The sequence below is a fragment of the Dermacentor silvarum genome, chromosome 7 (assembly GCF_013339745.2).
Source record: "Dermacentor silvarum isolate Dsil-2018 chromosome 7, BIME_Dsil_1.4, whole genome shotgun sequence".
Lineage (NCBI taxonomy): Eukaryota > Metazoa > Arthropoda > Arachnida > Ixodida > Ixodidae > Dermacentor > Dermacentor silvarum.
This window is the reverse complement of record NC_051160.1, coordinates 165,796,338-165,823,276: the sequence shown is the minus strand read 5'-3', so window position 1 is coordinate 165,823,276 and position 26,939 is coordinate 165,796,338. Positions and strand designations below refer to the sequence as shown.

Sequence of the window (26,939 nt, the reverse complement as noted above, 5' to 3'; positions counted from 1 at the left end):
CGCCACAAATCGGTTTTGCGACGCTGATTGTTCGGTGGCAACTCTCCATGTAGCCAAGGATTGGCGTGCGTGTGTCGAAGATACGACATTGTTTGTGTTGGCGTGATCGGCGAGGTCGGTAGAGTCGACGGGGGTGGCGATATCGACTCAGTTTGTAGCGTAGGTGGTGGTCTAGTTGTGGGTGTCAACGGCGTCGAAGTTGCGTTGACTGGACGGCGAACAGCCTCCGCATAAGTAGGGCGCCGCGGCACGTTACCACAGTATGGTGATGAAAAAGCTTACCGGACTTCTTCTCGGACCACATCAACTACAAAAGATACCGTTGGCGCCGGTTCCGTACCCCTACTCACAAATACCAGCTGCCGAAGCTCTCTCGGATAATTTCACGCGGAGACTTGTCGTTACTTGCAGCCAGAACGAAAGTGTTCGCCGCCGAGTTTCCCCTGTCATGCTGGCGGTATCGTTGCTGTAGGGCCCGTTCATGGCTGTGGCCTCTTTTGTGAACTTCGCCACGGTTGTTCGTGGATTTCTCACAAGGCCGGCAACAGTTGTTCTTTCACTCCCCGCAAGAGATACCGCAGCTTTCGCTCCTCTGGCATGTCAGGGTCTGCTCAACGGAAAAGAGGGGTCATATCTTCTGAGAACATAGGAACGCTCTCATTGGGTTTTGAATGTGGGTTTAGAGAAGACGCTGTGCATTTTCCCTCCTGTAGATGCTTGTAAAAGTATCCAGCAGCTGTGTGCAGAAGTCGTCCCAGGTGGCAAAGCTTCTCTCCCGGTTGACGTACCACGTACGAGCATTGTCCTTCAGATAGAAATAGACGCTCGAAAGTTTGTCCGCCGAGCTGGTCACATGGTTGTACTTGGCAACGCGCTCGAACTGATCCAGCCAATCTTGAACGTCTTCAAAGGCATCACCATGAAAGCTCTCCGGAACCATAGGGTTGTGCAGGGTTACTTGCGTTGGAGCCGCGGTGGCCATGGTGGTTGCAGGAGGCGAACGATTTCTTGAGGTTTCTTGCAGGGAACCGTTCTCGGGCGCTAGGCCTAGTAGGCGGCGAATGAACCGGTGGACCGGTGTTTCGATGCGCAATGGCGATTCCAGGCTCGGTCATTGGCTCCGTGAAGGGGTGCCAAGCATGAAGGATAGAGAATACCCAGCACCTCCACCAGTGTAACGAGGTGGGATCGACGAGGACGCGGAGCAGCACTAACAAAGACACTTTATCAGTCGTCAAGAAGACCAACAACGTCTTCGTCGTCTCCACGCTTAACCTAAAAGCCCGCGCTACTTCAACCTCGTCCCCACTGGCATATACCCGCGGCAATATAGTTGTTCCAATATGCATCCAGCCGATCCAGAACCTTTGCAACAGCGAACTCTTCTATCAGGATTCATGGCGCTGCCCAAAAGCGTCGGGCTTGTAATTGCGTGGGGCTTGTATTTGGGGCTCGTAATTGTAATTAGCACGACATCGTTGTGTTATTTTTTCAATTGGCTGCGTTGTTTTTGCTCATTGAACATCTGCTGCACTTGTTCTTTTGTCCTATGCTTCACCACCACGCCTAACACGGAGGCCTCCTGTCTAGGAAAGCGAACCGACCCGTTGCATAGCCCAGGGGGATTGGGGTGGGGGCCTTAGGTAGATGCTGTTTTAGCGGCCGCAGACAAGTGAATAATTACTCGTTGTTACGTTGTTACTGGGTGTCGCAATGAGACGCAGAACAACCCCCTCCCCTTCCTGTGTGCACATAACATGCGATGGAATAAAAAAGGGGGCACCTCAATTTAGCAGTGAGGGGGCCCGACAACATAATATATCTACTATTATGACGGGTGCTCTAGCTTACCGTAGTGAGTGCCTATATATATATATATATATATATATATATATATATATATATATATATATATATATATGACAATAAAACAGAAGCAAGGGGAAGAAAGGACTTACACATCCAGCGAAGTCGAGTTGCCGTTTCCAGCGCCATCTAGCTGCTCCGAGCCGTTGACGACTGCCGCCTCCACGAAATACTCGTTTCCAACGCAGTAAACAAAAATGTACAAAAACAAAAGAGCTACCGAGGCAGGCTTCATAGCTGCAATAAAATGCAGGTTTACGAATGATTCAGTTCGCTTTTAGACGCAACTCCATTTCTACGCTGAGTATGTGTTCAACTCCAACTGCCTATAATAACTACTCCATTTTCTGCGCAGATCATTGCCGAGCCGTTCCGCGACATTTGCATAAAAAAGCATCCAGATTGGCACCATCGCTCACACCACAATGTTTTATTTCGTTCACTTTGCAAACTATGCACCTTCTAGTGTGCGGAGAAAGTGGAGATTCTTTACTGGTGTTCACTGGGGCAAATTCATCGTTTATTCGCTAAACAATTTCGCGTCCACTCGTCTTGCGTTCAGAAAAATCAACAGGGTATTTTGTTATTTTATTTTTCTCCTGAAGTGAGTGAAACTCCTATTGAACTGTAATATGAACCAAGGCCTCGGTATTGTAAGGACAAATTCATCTCTTTTCCACGCTTTATCAGTTGTTAGGGTGCCGCATGGCCTACCTTATCACCATGACGGGCCGGTCGACAGCAGTAGATCACAAGCCAGGAATAGAATGAATCGAAAGGAATGGTAATTAGTTGTGTGCGAATAGGGATTTTTGAACCCGAATCGAATACGAATCGAATAGTGACAGAAGTGAATTGAATCGAATATCGAATAGCTTCTGAATAGTTTTCGTATAAGGATGAGCCGTTATCACAATTAATATAAAACGATGTTCACATCCTAGTATTCTTAAAGTTAGCAGGTTTCTGTCATTATATAGTACGTTATGAAGCGTTCTTCATTTAAAGCACTAATGGAGCATTGAGAGCAGACAAGTAGTTTTTTTTCGAATGTACAGGACTTTTCAGATAGTGCGAATGATTGCTATATAGCCTGTAAAGTAAGGATACCTAAGCGATGTAGACTGCTCTAGTTCGCAAGTTGACATGTTTTACGCCTATATAATGCCGGATATAGTGAAAATTTACTGCACTGTGGCTCGAGGTTTACGTTTAATTGGGCGCAGTGGACCTTTTGAAATATTCGCAACGTATTTGTAAAATATTCGCATTTACTTATAGTGACTGTTCGGTTCCAAGACGGAATCGAATAGGACATCATTCTATTCGTCGTTCGAAAGTTTCGAATATTCGCACACCCCTGATACTAGCCCACATTGTACAGGGTCAAAGTAAGGCACATGGAATCCACACACGGGGCAGCGCTCCATGCGCCTTCTCTTGACGCTGAGCCTTTTTTGCGCTGCAACTCGCTCTTCCCACGATCAATGACCATCAAGCCCGTATGGCCACTCTCATTGCAAAGGGTTGTGTACTTCTAGAAGGCTAACAGATTATTATTAAGGGAGAGAAACTTGAGCATTTCTTCATAACGGTGTACATGTGCCTTACACGACGTCTTGTGCGGATATTTGTTACTTACCCAAAAGAGTACAAACCACCTAATTCTGGCGGGCGAACTCAAGATAGAGAATTCTGCGTGTTTTATTGCTTTGAAGAAAAGCAAACGTTCTGGGACCATGCGTCTCCTGAAGATTTTTTTACTCGCCCCACTCAGTGGACACCAAAGAAGAAAAAAAAGATGTGCTCAAGCTTGGCAAACACAGACATGTTAATGTAGTAATGCGAATGAAAAAAACAAAAACAAGAAAACAACAACGAAGCCACAAATTAACTCACCGCAGCGACCATAGACAACTTGACCCTTGCTTCAATCAAATGCTTACAGTACTCTTCAGGACTCTACTGGATGGCTTAAATAAATGTGGAAGCTCTTATAGGTTCTACAACCACGAGGACATTTAGGGGGTAGACGAGGTTTAGCGTTTCCACAGAAAAACGTCGTGATATTTATTTAATGTTAACGTGCGCAGCCGGATGGAGAGAGGAGGTGGCACGCAAACAAAAGAAGAGGCGAGTGGCGCTGATGACGTTTGGTGTACGAGTGCGGTGCAGTTTAGGCCGAGTTAAGTGCTTTAGCAGGAAGGAGTGCAGCGGCGGCACGTGCGGTAAAGCAGTAAAAAAAAAAAAATTGTGCTTATTGCCTGCAACATCCGCGCCACGGAGTCCAGGAGCGCTATAACGTAAAATGATTCCTCACGTCAAACACCTCATGTCAAGTTTACGTGACCACCGACGCAAGCATCGGGCAGTGACCCACAACGTTGCTGAAAAACCCAATCAAACACTCTCCTCGTTTATAGGAGGTCAGCTTTGTTCGCTTTCAAGACCAATAACATTGTCTACACTCAGCGGTTCTTCTTATCGAATTGGCTGACAAGAGGCGAGGAGCACGCTCTAGTGGAGAGGGTTTCGATTAGGCCGAGCCAGCGCAGTGAAAATAGATAACCGCATGAAGATGGTGGTGCTGGCTTCTCTGATTGGTCCGCGTCGCCTTACTTAGCTTGCGGTGGCTGGTCGAAAATTGCGGCGGCGTGCAACGGAACGATAATAATGCCGCTAAAACAGATCCTCAGCAAGGAAGAGTTGGCAGAGCGATGCCGTATGCATGCCGAAAGGGCTCGATAACGTTTTACCGCCACGCAATAAAGGTTTATCATGCGCAAATAAATACATGCTCAATCGGCAGGTGCGAGTAGTGAGGGCCTGAGCGATCGGCGGGTGGCCATTTTCTATTTCTTTCGGAATGGGTAAGTCTGTGGCTATTCAGAAAAATTTACATTTTTTTCGGCATATTAATGCATTTTCTCGCATAACGTCTGTTTGACGTGGTGAGTTTTCGCCTTTTTCTGAGGTCGTGGGACAGACAGGCGAAGTGGACGTAGCCAGAAAACGTTGGACCAATAGCAGAGGGCTGATGGGGAAAATGTGTCGAATCCGGAACGATTATTATCAATGATTATTTTCTTTTATGTGCTTTAATCATGCATAATTAGTCTGTACACGTTATGTCAGATGGGGAGCTATCGCGGTTTTGGTGACGTCGCGTGACAGACAGGAAAAGTTGGGAGCGGCCCGAAAATGTTTTGACCAAACGTAGAGCCTGAATGCAGAAATTGGAATCAAAACAGTTTGGAATCATTTCACATTATAGCTCCCCATTTACTGAACCTAACGCAGTGGCATGTGGTGCTTTTACTACTAGGCTGCGCACCGTGTTTGTTGCTCAGAACGGAGTAAGGTGAACACTCCCGCGGGAAAGCAGACTTTTTACACGAAAACATTCGTAGATGAAATACACGAACCAGTTATGATTATGTCGTCGTCAATTTCGTTGTTTCTATACAAACCGCAGTTCCCCATAGCAACGCATTTTAGGTGACGTCTCGGTGCCGGTAACTATACAGCAGTGTTTCGGAGTAACACAGGTAAGCGCGATCGCTTTGCGCTGTACTTTGGTGCATGCCGGTGCCTGCCTATCTCCGGCACCACTTATGGTTCGTCGAATGGGAAGATCTGGTGAGTCGGCCGGTCGAAACATTCAGCGCAGCGGTCCCGTTCTGGCAGAGGCAGTTCTGAAGCAAGGGTTTGGCAACACACCGCGCCACTTGTTTAGCAAAGCACTTTGGCCGTTAAAGTGGCGTTTCCTCATTTTATGGCAAGAATACGTGTACCTATAATCATGCAGACGCGAGCTCCGCGTGAAGCGGCTGCATTCCGGAAAAGTTGATATTACCCATCTTTTTTTAAATTATACAGGTTCAACACACAGCTTAAAATTTATGCGAAGTGAAGTTCGTGTGAAGCGTTAGTTAATGCTGTGCAAGTAAATAGCATGCGTACAATTGTACTTTTGTTCATTCTATGCGACGTGTAATCTCATGGAATGTTTATATTTGTGTACTACAGCGATCCCAAGCTACGCCCAAATGCAAACGCGGAATCGGGCACATGCTCAGAGTGAGACACCCACGCAGCGTGGTGACGAGGATGAAGATGTGTGATTATCTTGTAAGGACACATATCTGAATACACGTAAGGATTTATGCACCATCTGTCACAGTGTCACATTCAAGTTATGCGCGTTGGTTGGCTAAAATTGACACATACCCAATGGAATTTGCTCAATGGCGCAATAATAGCTAGCGGAAATATAAGAGATTTTAAAGAACCTCAGAATCCGTTGAAAATCATGCTGTATTTCTTGGAGAGGCACGTGAAAGAAATGTTTGCGGTAAAGAAAGATAAGAGCCTCGGCATCCTTGAGGTCCCCTTTCGGTCTTACCTTAGTATGATCAAATGATTACCTCCTCCAACCCAGCCAAATCAAAAGGATGCAATAAATTTTAAATTAAGCTCTTGTGGTCGACTTGTCTTTTAAGTACCTAAAAATAAATTACTTGGTTGACCAGAAAGCACGGGTACATGATCACAGCAACACCTCCATGTGGTAATGCTGATGATAGTATCAGAATGGCCAGCGACGCAGGCAATCATTAGTAAATTTGTATAGTATTGAATGCTCGGAAAGAAGAAGCGTTCTGTTCTCTCTTGTTAAAAAATTTTGAAATTTTGGGCGCAAATTTCTTCTCTCGTAAAGCAGCACGCGTATGGCTTCACAGTGGCAAAAATGATGAATAATTATCCTTGTATTATCATCATCAGTATATTTTATGTCTACTGCAGGACGAAGGCCTCTCACTGCGATCCTCAGTTACCCCGGTTTTGCGCTAGCTCATTCTAATTTCTACCTACAAATTTGCTAATTTCATCACCTCACCTAGTTGACCTCGTTCCCATCCTCGACTGCGCTTCCCTTCTCTTGGCACCCATTCTGAAACTCTAATAGTACATCGCTTATCTACCCTACGCATTACATGGCCTGCCCACCTCCATTTCTCCCTCTTAATTTTACACGTTTTTTAAATGTCAATTAGAATATCGGTTATCCCCGTTTGCTCTCTGGTCCACACCGCTTCTCTTCCCGTCTCTTAACGTTACGCCTAACATTTTTCGTTTTATTGCTCTTTGTGCTGTCCTTAACTTGCTCTCGAGATTCGTTGTTAACTTCGAAGTTTCGGCCCTATATATATGTTAGCACCGATAGAACGCAATGATTGTTCACTTTTCTTTTTAACGACCGTGGTCAACTCCCAGTCAGGATTTGGTATTGCCTGCCGTATGCACTTCAACCCTAATTTTATTCTTGTGTAAATTTCCTTCTCACGATTAGGGTCCCCTGTGGGTAATTGACCTAGATAATAGTACTGCTTCACAGACCCCAGAGGCTGACTGGAGATTCTGAATGCTTGTTCTCTTGCCAGGCTATTGAACATTATCTTTGTCTTCTACATAATAATCTTCAATCGCACTCTTACACTTTCTCGGTTAAAGTCCTCAATCATTTCTTGTAATTCGTCCCCATTGTTGCTGAATAGGACAATGTCATCTTGAAACCGAAGGTTGCTGAGATATTCGCTATTGGTCCTCACTCCTATGCCTTCCCAGTCTAAGAGCTTCAATAATTCTTCTAAGCATGCAGTGAAGAGATTGGAGGGATTGTGTCTCCTTGCCTGAACCCTTTCTTGATAGGTAACTTTCTACTTTTCTTGTGGAGAACCAAGTTAGCTGTGGAATCTTTGTATATATTTCCCAAGATATTCACGTATGCCTCATGTACTCCTTGATTACGCAATGCCTCTATGACTACTGGTATCTCAATAGAATGAAATGCCTTTTCATAAGCTATGAAAGCCGTATACAGAGGTTGATTATACTCCGCAGATTTCTCGATTACCTGACTGATGACATGGATGTGATCCATCGTCGAGTATCCCTTCCGAAAGCCAACCTGGGCCGGTATTTTGTAGTGATGCCTTTAAAGTAATAATGCCTTTTCGCACTTATCGCGCTTTGTCAGTGGTCAGAGCGACGGCCCGCTCGCGTTATCAACTGCACCAGCCGGCCGTGAGCGGTGGATGATAAGACTATTCTAAAATAAATCATAAGGCATCGCTACAAAATCGCGGCCCTGTTCTCTTGGTCGACTGAAGTGTTGCCCCGATTCTATTGGAAATTATCTTGGTGAATATTGACACACGTAGTTGTTTATCTTTCACCGGTGACAGCTTTTCACCGGCTAACAAATGTTAAACGTTATCGCTCGGCGCAGGACGCGCCTGCAAGTATCGGACGTTTCTCGAGCGTTATCGATGCTTCTATCCGCTGTCTGTTGTCACCAACGCTCACGTAATCGGATTGTATGAGTGACGCGAATTGTCTAGTACTTTCTGGAAGAGAGGCGGGCACCAGGGATTACTCTGGAACCATAGAGAAAGGAATTCAACAAGAGGGGACACTCCCATAGGGCCCAGCGGCCGAATTGACTGCAGCGTGCCAAGCGGTCGGTGTCAATCACTTACATCACTTCCGGTTTTGGTTTTGGGCGCGCGTATTTTGAACGCAAGCTAGCACGCCGGCTACGCCCCCACCCTCCCCCCTTTTTTTCTGTTCGTGCAGAATCGGTTTATTATTTAGCAAAAATGATTGCGAACGATCTCGTAAAGTCCCATCGAATCTGTGCGGTGTGCAATTTCACACAGTAGACGCAAGACCGTTTGTGCAATGAGGAAATATTTATTTTGCTCTATATCAAAGCTTGTTCCGCGCTTTTTGTGCGTTCATCCAACGTTGTGACACCAGCAGGTAAAGCAGTAGTTCCTGTATGAAGCTCCACTGGACGGCACCAGCTGAAAAAAAAAAAGTAAATTACAAGCATGTTACATTTGCAAGCACGTAACAGCATGTTATAAGCATGACTCATTTTGGTATTTAGACATAGGAATACTGCGTGTAGAGGCGAAACGTGCGAAAGCGGTGAATGGGCGGCATTACAAACAAAAGCAATTCGCTTTTACATACATGGCGTAGAAAATACCCGACTCATCCCAAACATATATGAAAACATCTGATTTCCAAGCTTTCCCCCATTCCCTATTGAAAAATTTGTACGCGAATTGTGCGAGAAATGTGCGAGATGTATGCATATCGCACAGATTTGACGAGAAGTGTGCGATGTGCTACGCACTTTCAACGAGATATCGTAGAAAATGTGCGAGATCTGTACGCATGAGCTGCGTAGACTTCACGAAGTGTGCGAGATCTATGCGAGGTGCTACGCGAATGCATGTGCGAGATGTACGCATGTGCGAGATGTGTGCGATGTGTTGCGCCAACCTAACGAGATTCTGTACGAGGTGTGCGAGATAGCGTGTGATGTGTACGCACTGTAGTCATATGAGCAACGAGATCTTGGCCGATGACTACGAATTGCATACAAAGTGCATGCACCTAAGTCGTAGTGTATACAAAAGCTCGTGAATGACAGCAAGATTTTATGATGAATCGTTTGTAGCACATGCAAGGACATAATCAATGTGCTGTATGACGACGTCGAACCATTGTGCCACATATAGCAGCATAAACTGCAGAATGAATAAGAGCGCCAGTGTTGAATTTCTGCAATTTCATATAATGGACACACACATCTCCATCAAAGCTCATGTCAGTCCTAATGATGCAATGATTTTCACTTGGGGACATATTCTCGGATAATCAATTATGGCAATACTATTGCCTTCGTGTGACGCATTGCTCAACCAGCCAATAAGCGCGCACAGACAGTGATATAGCCAAAAGCTGTTGTCTGAGAGTACGTCCCTTGTTCAGAGTGGATCACCCGAAGCTTTTAATGCAATATAGGGTTGAGTACCTTCACAGTTTCGGAAAAAAAATGCTATAGGTTTGTTTTTATGCAGAATAAAAGAAGCTGGCAATGTGATTATAGCTCACTGAAAACACATCCAACACGGACGAGTTGGCAAATGATTTTATTGCATGCAGTTTGATCAGTAACAGAAGATGCATGCGCTTTGTCATAGCGTAATCATATTGCTTGCGTCAGAGCTGTCAGTCAGAGGTAGCAATGCAGAAATTTCAAGCTGCACATTTTCCAAAGAGCTAAGTGTGCCCCCCCACAAGACGAGTAATTCACGAAGAAAGTTGGGTTAGTTGGTGTTGATGCAGTTGCTGTGACTAGTGCGAACACCGAAAAAGAAGGTGGGACAGGACAGAGCCCTCTCTCGTATCCCACTTTTTTCCGTTAGTCTTGTTCGCGTTAGTAATTATGTCACAGCCCCCACAAGACTATCAAATCTGCTAGTCACTTTTTATTGCCCATATTTTAAGAGGTTGTTAGTGCCTGTTTATGCCAAACTGTAGCAGGCAGGCATAAACTGGCCATGCATGCCCACATGTAAAAAATAAAAAGAACCACAAACTCAGTGTAAATAAATTGGTGAATAAATAGCCAAAATAGCAGCCAAAATCTATCGCACTTTGACAGAAAAAAATAACGAAATTACATAACCATCAATCACTAATGCTGTCATACGATCAGCACATTTTGCCCAATTGCTGCTTGAAAAATTATTTGCACTAAGTCTTTCACAACTTGTGCACTGTATGCTGAGAGAGCTTGACGTAGTAAAAAAACCTCGTATTTGCCGCTCAACAGCGGCAAATACGAGTTTAGCGTGGCAACGGAGCATTATCTGTGTATATACTACACAAAACTGAATTTGAAATTAACGGAGAAATAACTAAGTAGTTCGTGCTGTGATGGTTCAGAGCAAGGCAACGCTTTGCGATTCGTTAAAAGCTGACCTCGAAACGACCAAAATGTCAATGTCCCTACATTCAAGCAGGGTCGTTAAATGACGAACATGCAGCATATCCTGGCGTTCGCGCACGCCGGAAACAAAATAAAAAACACTTTTGCAAATCGCTGACACAATAACGACGCATATCAGACGCGCGCGCACGCACGCACGCGCACGCGCACACGCACGCACACACACACACACAGAACACAAGCAGTGTCCGAAAGCACTCGCGACAGACAGTGCGGACGTTCTCGCGCGTTGGCAAATCGAGCCGGCGTGGCAGCAGCGTCCGATGCACAGACGGCACTCTTCATGAACTATACACATCCGCAAAACGGCACACAAGCCAGAACAAAGTGCGTCGACGACGCCACTCGACACCAAATGCGTCGTCGATAACGCCGCATTAAAACACGGACACCTTGTTGAATTCACAAACATTCACAAACCAAACCACGATATGCTGCGATTTAACGGCCCTGACTGGTTGATACGGCTGCTCCGCAGGTTGCTGTCCTCGATGTTGAAAGAAACGTTGTTGAAACACGCCGCATCACTCGCATAACATGTGAATACCAGCCGCCACCATCCATGCGATCACGATTACCATGGAGCACCGTGCCGATACAGTGGTGCCGAGGAGCCAGAGACCAACGTTGCCTGAGACGACAAAACGGTAGACGACGATGTAAACAATATGGCCGCCATGACGTTTATCCGGCTCTTGCAAAGCTTCCGGTGCCTCTATCTTGACGAAATGACATCATTTTCCCGTGTTCGGCTGTCAAAATGTTACCAGTCTAGAAACGTTGGGCTGTCGGTATGTGAGCGCAGCATGAATATTTTCCTTGCGGACGGTCGATGTGGTAGTTTAATCATATTTACGCTTTGCCGAGAGAAAATGTGCTCTTTTTTGTGCGCATCAGCGATCGCTAAGCCCCTGGGCCTGTGCAACGCTGCTAGCTAGCTGTATCTTTCGTGCGGTGCGGCGTTGTTGGTCATCGTAGTTCGGTCCATTCGTGCTCTTTGTTCCCGGCTCATTAGCAGCCTCTGGTACTCTCGCCGATCTCGCAGCGGTTCACAGTGCACGGAAGAATGTGTTGGAAATTGTACTATTACGTTCATCCGCAATTTAACAGTGTTTATGCCGGAAGGACAGTTCGTGCAGTCGATGCCGCCGGACCTGACACGAAGGAGCGTTTGCCGAGTATGTCTCGAAAGGTAAGTCCGGCGCTTGGCGCATTTTTATAAAGTTCGTGTAGTGTGCCTTGTTAGGCGGAGCACAAGATGATTAGTACAGCGACAAAAATTATAAAAGTGATTTCCTAATGTTTGTTATTAATGCCGTAGTACACATTTAGCAAAACGTTTTATGAAAATTACCCTCAAACAAGTATAGGATGTTGCCAAGAGCTTCATATATTGTTTCTTTGCTTTCTGTTATGAAATACACTAGCGCCGAGTATCGTTTAGTCTGAACGGGCACAAAAATTGATGCCGCGAATGTCACTGCTTCTGTACGTAATTTCTCAGCAAGAAATGGTATATGTGGTGAAGTACGTTGACGTGTTGTCTTCACAGCTATGTTGCGCGAGACGGCACCGGATTGCTCTGTCTGACTCATGAGCACATTTTAGCTTGTATGCAAATTTTTCTGCTTATATATTGTCAAGACAACCTGTGTTTCTTGTGTTGAGTGTTCTGTATGTCTTCGTCCATTTGACAGGTTAAATAACTGCCCGTGATGTCAGAATGAGATATTTGCACAACCATGTAGCTGGCTGAGGTCTTTTCACAATTTAACGCGGTGTTGTTAAATCACAAGTTTGCAGTTTCAGCAGTGATTGCAATAAACTGAATATTTCTTATTGTTTAGGGATGTCACGATTTCGTGAGACGGAGGCATCTCTGCACCACATGGGAGCCTGTGGCAAAATGCAGTCTGAGCAGCCCGACAAGGAATCTGATCTGCTTGCTTTGACAAGGTGTGTACAAAACAGTCACTGCCACTTATGAGTTCTAGGTTCTGTTGGTATAATACCCCAGTCACACGGGCACTTTCAAAGTCCTTTGAATCAAAGATCCTTTACTTCAAGGGAAGACGCGCGCTGTCACATGGGCGCATCAAAGGAGGCCTAGTTGAAGGGAGCTTTGAGTCAAGGGAGTCCGCGTTTGTCCTTTGAAATCTCAAAGGAATACTTTTGAGCCTAGAGGGCGTCCGACAGAGGAAAACAAAATTCTGTATAAATACTAAAGTTAAATTTTTACCTGTTAAAAACAAGTTTAACTATATAGAAGTTTATAAGCACAAAACTTTTGTGACACCCGCAGTATCAATGATGAATGTGCCGGTACAACAGCGCCGGCACGGCCTGTCAGAATCGGCAACACCGACGCAAAATGGGTCTTGGAGGGTTTACGGTAGCGCGATTAAAAGCCAGAACAAAAGAAGACACACACGGCGCTAACTTCCAACAGTGTTTGTTATCGAAGTCCAGTTCGTACTTTTCATCGCGCTACTGTTAACCCTCCAAGATGCGTTACCAACAAGCACACATTGCAACCCTCGTGAGCAAAATGGGTGCCATGTGCGATTTGGTTATCGGCTGCTACGCATCGAAGTGTCCTCGTGCTTTTTTTTTCTCGTCACTTTTGCGTTTTAGAATACGTTGCGGTTTCTGTCAAAAGCTTCAGCGGAGACCACCTGGCGACCGTGTAGCACTGATACATATCCCTTGAACTAATGTTCATTTGAAAGCTCTATGCTGCTTAACTTCAAAGGACCTTCGGCATGTCCGTGTGACTGGGGTATAATTCGTACGTGCCATCGGTCCTGAATCTTTTGGTGAGATTTACGAATTTGGACTCGTTCTACAATTTTACTATTGTTGCATTGAGTTATGAGAATGAAATTCTATTGGGAATATGTTGTAAGAATCTTGAAAAATGGGGTGGTATGAGATTGCAAAATTGCATCTAAAACAATAAATTGTGATGGCACTTGTGCTGCTTTATTAGCAATGCAAAGTCCCTAACGAGTATACCGGAGGGGCCCTTCCTACCAAGCCCGATTCAGATCAAAATTAGCTACTGCAATTGGCTTCCTCGCGCAGCTTGCACAAAAGAGCCAATCACAAGTGAGAAATTCGATCCGGATTGGGCTTGATCGCAATGAAAAGTGCACTGTATGACAACCGTATTAGACGAGCTTATTGAGATAAGTTCGTAAAGCCGGCTAAATCGGCAACAGCAAAAGCACTGAAAAAAGCACACTGGTCTAAAAACAATGTTGTCAGTTTCTGCTGTTCCAAGTTAATGGTTAATAATGTGTCTCTATTGAACAATGTAGGTGCTGAGAGAAAACTTTAAGAAAATACATGCTGACTTTCCAAGACAGCATTGTGTCTAGGATTTTTGCAAAACATAAAGTTCACAGGCTGGCAGGTTTGGCATAACGTACAACACTTTTGCTTTAGATGCCATATTCATAACTTCCAGTGTCGACATAATATTCGAGTACTACTTGAACTGTATATTTTAAAATATCGCCTACCTTCAGTTTAATCAATATACCTAAGTAGCCTCCTCTGAGTCAAGTATAATTGGGGGCTTGAGTAGATATGCATGATATGCTACTTACTGACTGTATAGTGACGTATTTTTTTAGGAACTGTGTTTTGAGGCACACATATCCTTTTATGTCTTGTTATGAGTTGCCCGACGAAAGCAGAAGGGCATTGCAAGTTATTGCATATATTACTGCACTTAATTCCTTACATACATGCCTGCGCAGATTCTGTGTTCCTAGATTTATTTCTCTAAGTAGTCAAAAATCATGTATTACACTTTTTTTTCTCTTTTTTTTTGGGGGGGGGGGGTGCGGCTGTTCATTGATTCCCATTCCTAAAGGGATGTTGAAAGAAAAAACCACGAAAGGTGGCTTGAAAGTCTTTGAATTTTCTGTTTAACCTCTTATTATTTATTCTTCTAAAGCACTACCAGCATGAACACGTTTCTGTTCACTTTTATAAGCTAGCTGCCAGATAAGAAACCACAGTGTGAAAGAGTATTTAATTCTTTTTTTACTTGTTTTATTGTATGTTCTTTATTTGGCTCACAATGTTCTACCTACCACCTTATGCAGTACTCCAGCTGGAGCCTATGAGGTATGTTTATAAATGAATAAGTAAATTCCTGAAGCTTGCAACAAACCATGAAGCATAACATTTAAATGTAGTCAGTTCATAATACATCCCTAGAGCAGCATAGCATCAAGCTTGAAGCTGATCTCTGATGTCCCATAAATTGCAGGTTTGATAATGTGGTATCACAAACTGCTGGTTACGCATGTCAGTCAGCCTGGTGCAGTGGTCGCAGGTGAGAGTGTAACCGAAAGCTGGGTATGCTTTGCCCTTCCGCATTTGACATGGGAGGGAGCTTGAACTCTGCTATTGCTTCTCTTATAGTTGGGACCATCTCTCTCACTTTCTCCTTATTATTCTGTCAACTTGCTAATATGCACTTCTACAAGCTTAGTTATGATGTTGACTGCTGAACTTGGATGTTGTGCGTTTCAATAGTTAGTGGGACCCTCAAAACCATGCTGTACTTTGTGTGCATTTCAAATGGTCAATTTGAAATATGCGATTGTCTGACATTCCCAGGGAAACAAGGTTTTTGTTCTGAATAAGGCATAGGCTGCTTCCCGAAAGAGTACCAGAAACAATACTTTCTCACCTAACAAAAGTGTTTAGGCACGCCGTGCTGAGGCCATGCTGACCTACAATAATTAGATCATAATGTGCTATATCGACCGTTACATGTTATTAAAAGTGGCAGACAAAAGTCATAATGCACTTGAATTTCACTGTTAAAATGTGTGTGGCTACCTAACATTTAGCCTTAGCCCCTTTGGCGCAGACACCATTAGTGCAAAAGGGGCGTATGTCATTACCAAGCTTTTGGGATAAGTACAGACTGAATAAGCACTTGTCAAGATTTTGAGTAGTACTATAACCTGAGACCCGCCCAAAGTGTGATTTTATTTTTATTTTTTCATTTAGACCATGGAGTCACACTTCTCTTAAGCCTGTGCAGATACGTTACGCTAGGCGAGCCCCATTCATTTCTCCCTTTACAGTGAATCCTGTTTTTCAGTTTCATGTTGCATGACATACAAAGGCACTTTAAGCAAGGCCAAAAATAAGTGGTTTGAATGTGTACAAAATGACTCCGGACACATTTTTTTGTTTGGAGACAGTTTAGACGCATCATGTATTCTTTCTTTTTGTGTTAGTTTTGTGATGAGAGGTTATTTATTGCAAAAAGAAAATGAAGGTTAAAGTGGCATTTCCTGCCAAATTTTGTGGCGAAACATCGTACGTTGGAGGTCATCATGCATTCCAGAGTATTTTCGTATATTTTGGCGGTTGCGGTTCAGTACACTTGCTCCAAAATTGCTAAGTTCAGTTCTTGCCTCTTTTAGAATGCAATATAGTCAATTTTTGCCAAAAACAAATTAACTAGGCCTTAGCAGACAGCCAGCAGGTGTGGGAACTTTATTGTGGTTTCACCACCTGTATATCGTTCTTGTGTATTTTCTAGCTTATCAAGCCTCTACTTTTGGATAACTGCAGTCTTTCTGGGTTTGCGGAAGAGAAATTCAATAATGCATCTCAAATAATTATTTTTCCCTTAAGTGTCCCTTTAAAGTTTTGTCTGATTGATGTGACATGAGACAACACTGCCCGAGTTATCTTGCATGTCAGCAGTTGTGTTGCCATGTAATCACCAGTATTGTCTTTGAGGTGCTCAGAGATGTCACTGCACTTACTCTTCATTACCCAAGTCCCTAAGAAGCCATAAAGAGGATCTGTTTGCAAATGTCCTGCAATAAGTTATATCATACTGTATTCACTGGGGCTATGTTAAATGCTTGCAGTAGAAAAGCACTGTCTTCTCCAAAACATGCATAGTGTGTTGGGAATTTGTCAACGATTCTTTTTACCTCAACAGTCATGGAAATATTGATTTACCGTGTTCACTGGCAAATTTATATCAAGCCTGATCTCTGTAGCTGACTAGGCTTTTTTATTACACAAAAATTAAGCTGGTTTTCAATAATACCGCCTTTTCACAGTACTGAAGCACCAGTTTGCAAAAATAATAGAATAAGTCTAACTCTATTTTTTGTAAAAGCAAGCTGTTGTCTTACACAGCAACTTCAGTGAGTTTTTTAAGCGCGGCAGGCTTAGGATGTTGGTTGAAAATTAAGTTGCTTAAAGACGTGTTGCATCAGAGAGCATGTTTTCTTTTATCTATTGTAGCATTATCTGGTCTCTTATGTTCCTTTCCATGCTATTCACAGTGCACACTTTCTAAGGAGAAAAGGGACAGGCAGATGGTGGCATTCACAGCTCACACATTCCAAGGCACTAAGGGACACACAGAGTGTGAAAGAGGACAGTTATTTTTCACTGTCTGCCTGTCGCTTATTCTTTTGGCATGTGTGTGCCATGAACACCATCAAAATGAACTGTTACCAACTTGCCCAAGCTTCAGCTCTTGCGCTTAGTGTTTTTGTCTACAAAATGCCATATGGCAGTAGTAGTGTTGCTGATATTTGCGTGTATGAAAAGGGAATGCTTACTTGATTGCAGAACAATTTGATTGGTTCTACACATGGTACTGAACTTACCAATGTCATTTTAAAGGTGGGATAAGGTAGGAAGCTATTGTGGTACTATTTAAAGTGCCCTTGTGCAGATGCTTAAAGCTTGTCTTCTGTTGACAAAAATTGGGCTCAAGCCGTAGGAGGATAGTTGTCAAAGTGTAATGAAAGCCTCCTGGTAGACATGCTGAGTTATGCTGCTGGGGACACTTATTGGTTAGCCCTATTGGGTAATGCTGCTAGGCTTATGGGTGCTTTAACATTGCAGTGCCTGCAGAATGCATGTCGTGCTATGGTATCATAATTGGCCCACCAAGTGACCACCTTTGCTTACACTATGTGGCTGTCTGGCCTACTTTACTTAACCTGACTGCCACCTATACACAAGGAGGAGGAGGGAGGCAAAAAAAGGGATCTTCAATTAATTTTCTTGCATAGATGGCTCATGCATCATATTTTTCTTATAGTGCAGGATTTGTTACTCAAAGTGAAGCTTGCTATATGGAGAATATCTACATTTTTTCATATGTATACCGAACAAGGATTGATTTGTTCACGGTGTCACTTTTTATATTATACTCACGTGACACTAAGCCCACTTGTATTAATGCAGGTATGGCTGGGCCTGCAGAGAAAGTGTAAGCAGACTGTGCTGTGTTGCTGATCAGTGCTGATCTCCACGCCTGAGTTGGTCCCACAACATCCAGGCACCAGCGTGCTTTGCTTCATCATTGACAAGGTAATATGATATGGAGAGCTTGCACCTGGATATCAGTTTTGAGCTTGAGTTTTGAGAAATATGTTGAGATAGAAGACACAAGGGTTGGCCTTGGTGATAGATACACAGTGTTTTTTTTAAGTGCTCTTTTTGAAATATTCTTCGTGGACCTATTTTCAGCAAATGTTTACATTCCTTAATTGCAAACTGCCATGGAGCTGGTTTATGCCTTAAACTAGCACTCTTTCACCAAGAAAAAGCCTTATTTAGCATAAAATTCATAGGAAAGGCAAGGAGGTGACAGGACAGAACACTACTAACACCATCCAATTTTACTGCTTGCACAGCAATATAAAGCGAGAGTTGAAAGGACGAGGTTTGGGTTTGTGTTCGTTGGTTCTATGGGTTTTGGAGCCCCACACAGCTTCTTTGCTAGGCAGACAAGCTTGTGGGATGTGCTTCTGAAATTTGTACAGCACACTGACAGTGCAGGTGCGGGCCTCATCTTCGGAAGGAAGTGCACTGACGGCACCATTCACGGCGCAGATGACTCTCATAGAGTCAGGCAGGGCACCAGTGTTGATGTTTGTTCCCTTGCCCAAAACAGCATGTTTAGGTTCAGTGTAGTTGTACGAAGACAAGTTAACATTACTTTCATGGTTTGAGTGGCCGCATTTTTCTTAGAGCACTGAATTTCTTTTCTTGCAACTGCCTGCCCTGGTGTTTCCTTAGCGTCGGCATGAAGTTGGCATGGAGTTATGCATCCGGGAACTCGTGAACAATGACCCTGTAGTTGACACTTTGCGAAGAATACATCGGCTTCCAAGCCCTTCATTTTCTGTTGGCATACTTTTACTTGTACTGTTAGCAATTTCTTCTCGGCTTGCTGAATTATCCTGAGGCCCCACACTGACACTACTGATGTCTTCAATTGAAGACTTTTCAGGATAAGACTCCTGGCTTTGCAAGTGTGGTTTAAAAAAAGGTGGCACTTACAGGTGGCTATTCAAGACCTGAGTGAAATGAACCGGCAAGTCTTGGTTACATCTTGTGTGTAGTCCTGTTGGAGTTAAACGTTTTACGAAAAATTGTATCGACACTAACACGATGATAAGCACTTGGTCATTCACCACAACTTCATAGTCGTTACCTGGCTAAATGAATTTTCGTCGAACCCTTGATAATACCTTCTACAAAACTTATGTACAAAACATTGTTACCAAGACTTACTGGTTCGTCTCACTCGCGTCCAGAATAGAAATCTGTAAGTGCCACCTTTCCTGCAAAGAACCTTATCCTGAAAAGTCTACACTTGAAAGCATCGGTAGTGTCAGCGTGGGGCCTCGAGATAATTCGGCCAGCTGGGAAGAAATTACTGGCAGCAAGAGTTCAAGAGTGCTGACAGAAAATCAAGAGCGTGTGAACTAGAGCAGACCATTATTCGGGTCTTCTGGGACATACAGCTGAATGTCAACTTCACAGCGAGACTAACGGACCACCTGTGCGGGCAGTCACAAGAAAGCTTGATGTATTATAACCAAAACAGCCTGTTCAAACCAGGAAGTTATCTTGAGCTTGTCTTCCTACAAGCCCACTAAACCTGAAACTGCCATTCTGCGCAAAAGACAACTTCAACACTGGCACTTCACCCAACACTGACGAAAGTAAGCTGCATCGTGTAACGTGCCAGCAGTAAGCTTTCTGAAGCAGGAGAAGGGCCCACGAGCTTACCTTCCATGGTGTAATTCAGGAACCTGTCTCGGCTCCAGAAAGGGAGCTTTTTTGGCTTGGCTTGGGTCAATGACCATAAAATTATCATTACCAAAGAGAACGCATTAACAGTTGCAGACTCAGGGTAATGTCTTTACTTGCTTGATTTTGTGGACAAAAACTGATGAAAGGGTGCCCAATGTGACTAGTTATCCTGTCCAGGAGTCCGTGATTTCAAGAAGTTTGACAATCATTTCATTGGCTAACAATCGCAAAGCATACTTGTGCTGTCATTTGAAACAAAACCATGCACTTTAAGGAACGGTGACAATTTCTTTAGGTGTGGGGAGCACCTGCACTGCATATATAATTTTGGTTAAAAAGAAAGTAAGGCGGAATGGGCCATATAAAATTAATGACAATAATTTTGGCATAAGTAGATTTTTGCTCAAACCATCTGAAAGTTTCTTGTTTTAGAAAGTATTAAATTTTGTTAAACGTAGCTGCTGTCAGATGATTCTATATAAGCATTTGGCCTTATGCAATACTATTTGCTTTAAATAAAATTTTGGGGTTTTATTTGTCAAAACCTCAATATGATTGCTGAACAACATATTGTAGGGCAAAGGCACAAATACACAGATGATATACGAAAACATGTCACAGGTGCTGCTAATAACTTAATTCGAAACACAACAGGATACTGTATATATACTCTTCCGAATGCACAGGCGCACTAGCCACTTCGGGAAGACAACAGAGGGCGATTATCCGTGCTAACACAATCATTTTGAAGATCTAAAGAAAGCAAGTTCCACGTCGTACAAAACAACAGAGGTCTGACTTACACAAGCACTACTTTTTTATGTAAAACGCTTTGAGTAGCTACATGCAATTTTATCTTTACTTCTGCCTGGGATCTTCACATCATAAAATCTCGCACGACAAGGGCAGGCTTTTTTTTTGCTGATAGATGCGCATTCAAGTCTGTCGTCATGTTTTTAGCATGCTCCCTCATTCAATCATTGATGCAGCAGCCAGTTTGTCCTACATAGGACTTTCCACAAGGCAGTGGGATTTCATAAACCACACCGGGACCACATTGCCCGTAAGGTGTTACATGTTGTACTTAGCAGCTTACCTTAGATCTGCCCATTATGCGGGGACACGTTCGCGCCAGCCTATTGGGAACAGAGAACAATAGAGGCACTCCATGCCTGTTCGCCACTTTCTTTAAATTGTGGCTCAACTTATGCACATACGGTACAACTTGCGGTCTTGGGCCACTCGGCTCACCAGCTCTGGCCTCATTCACCAGTGTGCCCGCTTTTGTAGTGTTCTCTTTTCCCAATATGCTGGCCCAACTGTGTCCCCGCATAATGGGCAGATCTAAGGTAGGCTGCCAAGTACAACACGTCACACCTTACTGGCGATGTGCTACCAGAGGGGTTTATGAAATCCCACTGTCTTGTGGAAAGTCCTATGTAGGACAAACTGGCCGCTGCATCAATGATCGAATCATGGAGCATGCTAACAACACGACGAAAGACTTGAATGCGCATCTTTCAGCACACTGTAAAGCCTGTCCTTGTCGTGCGAGATTTCATGATGGGAAGATCCTGGGCAGAACTAAAGATAAAACAGCACGTGAGCTGTTGGAAGCATTTTACATAAAAGAAAAAAAGTAGTGCTTGTGAAAGTTGACCTATATTGTTTTCATGATGTGGAACTTGCTTTCTTTAGATCTTCAAAATGATCGTGTTAGCCCTGATAATCGCCCTCTGTGCTCTGCCCGAAGTGGCTGGTGCGCCTGCACGTTGTGAGGAGTACATATACTGTATCTCGCTGTGCTTCAAATAAAGTTGTTAGTAGCGCCTGTGACGTGTGTCTGTGTATCTTCTGTGTATTTGTGCCTTTGCGCTATGTCGTTCAGCAAACAGCAACTTGCCTAACACCAAGTCCTTCTGCACAATATGATTATGGGGGACACTGTAGTGGGGAACTCTGGATTAACTTTGAACACCGGGGGTATGTGCCCAATGCTTATGGGGGTGTTGTTGCACTTTGCTGCCATCAAAATGTGGCCGTTGTGCATGGGATTTTATCATGCGCCATTCGGCTTAGCAGTGCAATGCCAAAGCCACTACGCCACCACGATTTTTAGTTTTGCTGGCAGAATAGCAGTTTCCAAGTAATTTAATTAGCTCGACCTGTTGATGCTGCTCTCTAAAAGTAGATTTTATGCATGTTACTTATGTTGCTTCAGTACTAGTAATTATTATTACTCAAATAATGCCTTTTTTACTGTAATAACACTTGTTTCAGTGATCTGCTAATGTAACAGGTTATTCTACGACACTATAATGCAAGTTTCCTTAGGAGTCATAAGCATTGCAGGAAACCACTTATTTTCAATAAATTTTGTTCAGTATCGCATGTTCTGAATGCTAAAGCATTCTTACCTGTGTGAATGTCAGCTAAACTGCTTTTGCCTATGTGTTATCTTATTGCATGTGTGAAAAAAAACTGTTGGCTTTTGTTTACTTTTTCAGGTGCACGGCAAGCTCTCACTCAAGCAACACATTCCAGTGGTCTTCTGTCAACAGACTGGGTGTATTGAAGTACCATTACAAGGTCCAATAAACAACGCTTGCGAGATGTGTGACGTGCTCTTGCTTAAAATCGGAGGACTTCACTATTAATGTAAGCTTGAATAGGTGTGCTGAAGAACCTGTGTAACGTGTACTTGTTTATTAACAAGTACAAACCATTACCTCACCTGACATTTTTTTTCACCTCAACATAACTCTTTACTGTAGATTTCTGAACAAACCATTACAGCAACACAACACTGCAGTAAGGTCAGCACAAGTGTTCATGCATGAACACTTGTATTTACAAGAATTGTATTTGCATTATTATACTAAATATGAATATGAGGTGCGTATCTTTTTCAGGGTGCATACTCTCGCAGGTCGTACAAGCTCGTCATCTTGTACGCACTCAGCTCGTAGAAACGAACTCGTTCATAATGTACGAGAATCTCGTTCAGTGACAAGAACGCGATCTCGTACACATGTGTGCGAGAAATGTACGCGATGGTTGCTGCGTAGACTGTACGAGGTTCTCGTAGACTCAACGAGTTCTCGCAGACTGAACGAGTTTCTCGCACAGTCTACGGAGCAATAATCGCGTACACTATTTCTCGTACATTCTCGTTCACATTTTTTTCAATAGGGCAGAAATAATCGGGGAAAACAATGAAGTGGCGAAATGTTGAAGAAGAGGTTTCTGCTGGGCTATTGGTGCATATTTCTAAAACAAAAAACAGTCAATAGAAGAGACAAGAATGTGAGACAAGCCCAACGCTAACTTACAATGAAATGCTTATTTTGCACGACGCCAAATATATCTACACTGAAAAGAAAGGGGAAGGCGGAGAACAGAGACAACGCCACAAGAGATATACCGGGGTGGGAGGGGGGGAGTGAAGAGAAAAGGTTTGGTCAGACGACCAAGACGACTACACAAGGCGCTCTCCGTTGGAAGGGAACAGAAAATAAAGAAAAATAAAAAAAGAACAGGAATGTTCGTGGCCCGCCGCGCCATTCCGAACCTTGACGGATGGCTGAAAGAGTTGAAGTTACCGACCTAGGACTGAGAATGAAGAACGAGGCTAAGATTAAGGAGAATACAGGAATATAGAATGGAAAAAAAAGAACGCTACTGGATAAAAACTTAAGCTACTGAATAAAATTAATTTCTGATTAAAAAGTTAAACAAGCATCAAGAAAAAAAACTGCTAAAATATATATACGTTTTTCAAGTAGGTGAACTCTTTTCGTGCTAGCAACACAGATTTGAATAAATTGTTCGCTGACGTTTGCATCTTACATCAGCTAATCAATAAACCTATCGTTGTTTTGACTTTGCATAGAGGCATACATAAGCCTCCTTATTCCTTATCAAATTCAGACTCCCACTTACACCCTCAACAACACACCTCTGGTAACTTCTTCCTTCTGTAGATATCTCGGGATACACATCACACACAACATTTTTGGATTATGTATGTTGAGTTTTCAATTTACCAATGCTAACCACATGATTGGTTTTTTGCTCCGAAATTTTCTTCATGGAAAGCTTTTATTTTATAAATCCACGGTGGGGTCATTCTTCGAGTACACAAGTTCTGTCTCGCAACTCTCGAAAGTGTCCAAAACCTTGCGTCCGTGTTTTGATACACACAATTAATTACTCACGCGTAGCCAGTGCGTCTTCTATAAAATCATCGCTTGGTTTACCTTGTCGCCGTATGCGATCTCACTTGAGTTTGTTTATTAGGATTTATTTTATTACTACCCTTGCTTAAAGGTCATATTTTTCTACCTCCCACCTACGTTTCTTCTCGCAGCTACCACGTTTGAAGCTTTCTTGTTTATGAAAAAAAAACTGCCCGCTTTTTTATGTAAAGCCTTCGGGCTTTGACACTATACTAACATAATTAAGTAAATTAATATGGCGAACTTGAACGACATCCTTGTACTCGCTTTTTGGGCTTCACTTATGTGTTATGCGCCGCCGCGTAAGGTATTGTCGCGAGGTTTCTTAGGTATACAGCTGCCGCTCCTATGTGTCTATTGATTTTTTTTCCGAAGGGGGAGGTTGTATTATTTAACTAGAAGCAAGAAATCCATGGGGGCATGTTAGCAAGTGATTCTGTGCGCCGGACTACCCCTTTGCGCACACGTTGTCTTGCTCTACCGTTCTCCTGGGATAATGAGCACAAAAAAGAAATAACGATGAAAACATTCATTGATCAATTTGAGTTGTTCTGCAGGTCCATTTGTCATGTTTTACATTTCAGCGATAATATGTAATAAAATCAGCACAAGTGCTACTGCTCCTTCAGCTGCAGCAGCTTTTGGAAAAATAAATAAATAAATAAAAGAATAACAAAACGTGCGTTCTTCGCTACTATCAGGCGAAGTTACGTCAAAATACAAAGAATGTGTTTCACTCTCACCACGTTTTCCCTGCGTTCCCTCGCTTTGCAGTGTCGAAGGTATGCACGGTCTATAATGCGCACAGCCGAGCCTGCGTTGCTAATCAGAACCGGATGGGCGCACAAAGAAGCGTGAATAATGCCCAGTCAAATTGTTTCTCCCTGCGCGGACCTCGCCCGCAGCCAACAAAACGTGGTGACTCTCGGTCTCTCGGAGGACGAGGGACCCGTACATATTGTGCTTCTGCCTGTGAGCTGTCGTTGCCCACATTGCTTGCACCATGTTTTACTTGGGAAGCATGCATCAACGTGACCAACAACGTGTTCAGTACCAGCGGATTTACCTTCGCTACTACAAGCTTGGTTCCACACAGCTATCGGGTGAAACATGAACAACTAGCCAAACGTCGGAAAACTGCATTTACTGCGAAATAAACTCGATTATCGCGAGGTAAGTAGAATTGTCTTATTTTTATTCTCAAGTATATTGTTTGAACTAAGTGCATTGCCTAATACGTGTATTTTCTTTTTTTACAGAGATAATGTACGGCCACTTTTTACTACGTACGTAGACGGTGCTGCACCGCTTAAGCGTCAGCTGAAACGTACTGTCTGTTTGAAAACACGCAGCACGGCACATTTCGGCTAGTACACTCAAGAAGACCAAAGTTGGATTGTCGTAATTCCTTACTCAGGAAGTACATTCTGCGAGCTGACTGGTGTTCAGAACTTCCTGCAAAACTATAATCTGTTGTGTTGTAGCTTGCTTAGGTGTTTATCATGAAATAATTCACCCTTTCTTTGCTACCTCTGTTTTAAAAGGTTACGCATTGCCAAAGGCTAAGTACAGCTACCCACAAGCACTTACAAGAAGTCTTGTGATGAAGGTATAATTCATCATAATTGGCTAGTTAGAACAAAAATCGCATATTTTGATGCCGCAGAATTTCGTACCTAATTTCGGTCTATAACGTTGCCTACATGCTGCTAATGTCCTCTTTTTTGATCGCCAGACAACGTTGGGCTGTAATGTTGTGGCAGCGTTAATCAGCACATTCACGACGTTAACATAACATTAACAGAACTTCCTTACAGCGTAATTTGGATGTTACCTTTTGTCACTTGAGCTTTCAGGCAACGTACGTATGTGACGTTCAAGCAACACTCAACTGACATCGCATAATATTTGTAGACATACATAACAGCAGTGCTGTCAGCATGACACGGCTGACAGTGCCGCAAACCCTTAAATTTATATTTGCTTGACAGATAATTTACTCTAGTAGTTTTCGTGTTGCATATGCATGAAAATGTGAAACGAGAATTGGTGAAAAACCGCATTTTTTTACGTATATATCTTGTGTATCTTACCAAGATATCTGTGTACCTTACCTTGTGGTAAGATGCACTATATACGCAAAAGAATGCTGTTTTTCACCAGTTCTTGTTTACATTTTCATGCATATTCGACATGAAAACTACTAGAATGCATTATCTGTCAAACAAATATAAATTTAAGGGTTTGCGGTGCTGTCAGCCGTGTAATGCTGACAGCACTGCGGTACGGGCAGCTGATCTGTCTTGCACTATATATAGTACCAACTCGCCCTAAGCCGGAATCTTTAGTGTTTCACATGGTGGTTTGCCTGATTTGTCTTGCAGTTGTCCATAGCACAGCATATAGATGCTAACTGCAAGTAAAAGTGCATAATGCAAAGCTGCAAAGTGGTTCATAAGAACGATTTTTCATTTTGGCTATAACAGCAAGAGAAGCAGCATGCACGTCCAATGTGCAGAGGTTCTTGTATAAAGGTTCTCACAGCAGGAAAGTAAATATATTCCACAAATTTTCATTTTCCTTAAACATATCATTTAAGCTTAGACCACAGAAAAAATCAGTTTCTTTGCTTCCGACTTACTGCTCTAAAAATCATGTGTTGGTAGCTGCATGTGCTTTCAAGAAATTGCATAATAGCCAACATCAGCTGCTAAGAACAAACGCTAGTATGTGGGAATTGCTTGTGCAGGAGGAATATGTGGTGCTTGAATATGCACCCATGAATATGCATTGGTCCACCTTAAATAATAGTGAATGCCATAGACAAACCTGGTTATAATGTATAACCT

General features: G+C 43.2%; 1 long non-coding RNA gene across 1 annotated transcript; it reads left to right on the top strand.

Moving 5' to 3' along the window:
* Positions 1-10,997: 10,997 nt before the first annotated feature.
* LOC125947048 (uncharacterized) lies at positions 10,998-23,043 on the top strand. The gene is made up of 4 exons (XR_007468094.1): positions 10,998-11,930; positions 12,586-12,694; positions 17,993-18,118; positions 22,360-23,043. It is a non-coding gene; the product is annotated as an uncharacterized LOC125947048 (long non-coding RNA).
* The last annotated feature ends 3,896 nt before the right edge of the window (positions 23,044-26,939 follow it).